General features: G+C 40.6%; 1 pseudogene; it reads right to left on the bottom strand.

Moving 5' to 3' along the window:
• Window positions 1–487: 487 nt before the first annotated feature.
• LOC114024101 lies at window positions 488–2,328 on the bottom strand (annotated as a pseudogene).
• Between the last annotated feature and the right edge of the window lie 1,107 nt (window positions 2,329–3,435).

The raw sequence follows: 3,435 nt of genomic DNA, 5'->3' as shown, positions 1-3,435 counted from the left end.
CTGTTGGAAAACATAAAATATGGTGCGCTGGAAAGAAGACTGACTCTGGAGTCAGAACTGGGTTCAAATTCCACCTCTAACTTTTACTACCCTGTGTGACCTCAGGTAAGTCACTCAACCTCCTGGGTCTGGTTCCTTATGTGTAAAATGAAGGGGCCAGAATCGATAGCCTCTAAGGTCCCTTGTAGCTCTAAACTATGATACTATAAACACCCTTCCAGTCCTCAGGGAGCTTCCAATCTAACGAGAAGAGACTGTCACTGCTATTCAGATTGTGAGAAGGGATACATTTATTTCCTTGTAAAGCTGGATGTAGTTATAATCAGGAAGCACTTAGCATGGTCCCCTGTACAGAGTAATTGTCTAATGTCCTTGGAAAAAGAAATTTCCTAACCAAAGAACTTACTTACAATCTACTGGGGAAGCAAAATACATAAATGAAACATAAAATTACAAAGTAACAGTTTAAAATAGAGTACCAATTAAATATATAAATGCCGAGGAAATTGGATAAAGGACTAGTCAGAGTCCAAGTGTCCAACTTGACAAAGAAAGAATGTTTGAAGGGGGAGAAATGCATTTTGAGTTAGATCCTGAAAGATGCCACAGATCTAGACTGGCAGGGGTGTGGGAAGGAGTGAAATCATTCAAAGGAAGTGGCACATGAAAAGGCACAGTTGGGAGATGGTCAGTCTCATGCTAGAGATGGTAACTGGGTGAGCTGAAGGGTATTGTAAGGAAAACCATTTCAGGAGAATGTTTTGGCAGCTTGGAATAAGATAGAGCACGGAGAGAGGCAGAGGAACGCAACAGGGTGGAAGCAGATAGAAGGAAATACTGTGTTCCAAAAGCTATTAAAGCTTATAACTGCACTAAGACTTTTTGGGACAACCTGTATATATGTAGTTTAGAATGAAGGACAACAGATAACGCTGCCTGACTGGCTAGACACGTCAGAGGAAAATAATGTGTCAAAACCAGAAAAATATAGTCCCTATCCTCAGGGAGAGTACAATGTATTTGGGGATATACAACACATACATGAAAAACCCTCATGAACATTTCCAAAAGAACTTGCAAGGGTGGGGAAAATTAATGTTTTTGTGTTTCCAGTGGTGAAGGTGGTTTATGATGAATCTCTAGCCTCGAACTCCTTTGATATCAGAGGCACGCATTTGTGAAATCTGCCAAAGTCACTATTCTCTATATGGCTGTGGGAGAGTTTCCCCAATGTAAACATTAACAGGGAGCAATCCCATTTCTTGACTTTATTAGTCCATTGTACTAATGAATTAAGTGAAATGACTCAAAGGATTTCTATCTATATGGATTCTCTGATGTACAATGAGGTATAAGCTCTGACTGAAAGCTTTGCTGTATTCATGGTATTCATAGGGTTTCTCCCCAGTGTGAGTTCTCTGATGTACAGTAAGGTGTGAGTTACGGCAGAAGGCTTTCCCACACTCATGACATTTATAGGGCTTCTCTCCAGTATGGATTCTTTGACGTCGAATAAGGCTTTGGCTCTGATTGAAGGCTTTCCCACACTCATTACATTCATAGGGTTTCTCACCAGTGAGGAGTAGCTGATGTCGAATAAGACTTTGGCTCTGACTGAAGGTTTTCCCACAGTCTTTACATTCATATGGTTTATCGCCAGTATGGATTCTCTGATGAACAATGAGCAGTGAGCTATGACTAAAGGCTTTCCCACACTCATTACATTTATAAGATTTTTCCCCTGTGTGGATTCTTTGATGTTCTATAAGAGATGAACTCTAACTAAAAGATACACCACAAAAATTACATTTATAAGGTTTTTCTCTAGTATGGATTCTATGGTGGGCAATAAGGCTTGAGCTGTGATTGAAGGCTTTGCCACACTCATCACACTCATAGGGCTTCTCTCCAGTGTGGATCCTCTGGTGTACAATAAGGTGTGAACTATGACTAAAGGCTTTCCCACACACATTACATTGATAAGGTTTCTCCCCAGTGTGGATTCTCAGATGTTGAATAAGGTTTTTGCTCCGACTAAAGGCTTTCCCACACTCAATACACTTAACGGGGTTTTTCACCAGTGTGGATTCTCTGATGTCGAATAAGGTCTGAATTCCAACTGAAGTATTTTTCACATTCACCACATTTATGTGATCTCTGTCCTTTAGGATGTCTCTGATGTATGAGGAGTTTGGAAGTAAGACTGAACCCTTCCTTGTACTCCTTACACTTTGGGCCTCTCCCTTCTCTAGGACTTGTCTTGTCCTTAACAATAACTTCCAAGAAATTTCTCTCCTGTCTCTTTCCCATCGCCTCTCTAGCCTGTCTTTCCATTCAGTGGCTTCTCCCAACATGGACTCCAGAGGTACATCTTTTTGGATACATCCTAGTGTCCATGGGTGTGAGTTTTCCTTGAAAATTTCCGCCTCTGAAGTCTCCTTGTTCAAGTCCTCATTCTTGGTCCTGGCATTGCCATCTAACCAAGAAACAGAAAACATAAATGTCATTTATTCCAAGTGCTCTAGAAATGCAGAGCTTGTTTATATCAAAATTGGCTTTGCAGAAGAAGGCAGGTTTGTCAGTTAGTTAGAAAAAGGGAAAATCAAGGATGGATAATTAAGGCATCTAGAAGAAAAATCAGGGAGAGGTAAGGATAGAGAAGTACCGCATGGCTATTTGGGTAAGGAACAAGAAAAGGAAATGGGTCAGAGGGATAAAGAGTAGAACGAACGGGGAGTGGGATAACCTGAAAGGTAGAAAACTAAGAGAGCAGTTATAGGTGGAGAGGGCAAGAACCCATCTTTCCCATTATACTGACCAGGAGAACAGGATCATTTAATTTAGTCTAGTTCTACTGGCTTCAGGAATATATATGCGTGTGTGTTATGTGTGTGTGCACACACGTAAGATCAGTGTCCTTGACAAATTTGCTTTTTAAAGTTCAGTACAACTGGTCTAGTGCTCAGAAATTTAGACTCTCGAAAGTTTATCAACACAACATTTTAAAAGCAAAGATGGAGAAGAAAGAATAGTTGGTGTCAGCACTAACAGAGTCTGTACCACTCACTGTGATAGGCTTCCTTTGGGTCCTTTTTGTCCAGAGTTCTATGAAAATCCAGGACCCATAATTCCTGTCCTTGCCCAAGCTAGGAGATCATGGCAGTTTTAGGAAACAGAAATCCTCTTTATGAAGAAAAGATAGAAAAGAAAGGTTAACAGAAACATAGAGCCGTTCTGGAGATTCACCATACAGTATTTAATACCTACTTGTTTACTGAACCCAGTATTATACTGGGGACAAGGACAAGAGTAAGCAAAAGAAGCATCTGAGACATACTGACCACTGCCCAACAGCTTTACAGCTGAGATACGATGAGAACATGGATAAGACTCCAGAAGAGAAGTAGTCAAAGGATATGAACAGTTTTCAAAAGA

The sequence above is a fragment of the Vombatus ursinus genome, unplaced genomic scaffold (assembly GCF_900497805.2).
Source record: "Vombatus ursinus unplaced genomic scaffold, bare-nosed wombat genome assembly UNPS02014820.1, whole genome shotgun sequence".
Lineage (NCBI taxonomy): Eukaryota > Metazoa > Chordata > Mammalia > Diprotodontia > Vombatidae > Vombatus > Vombatus ursinus.
Note: the sequence above shows the minus strand (reverse complement) of the source record. Positions and strands in the feature narration are given on the sequence as shown.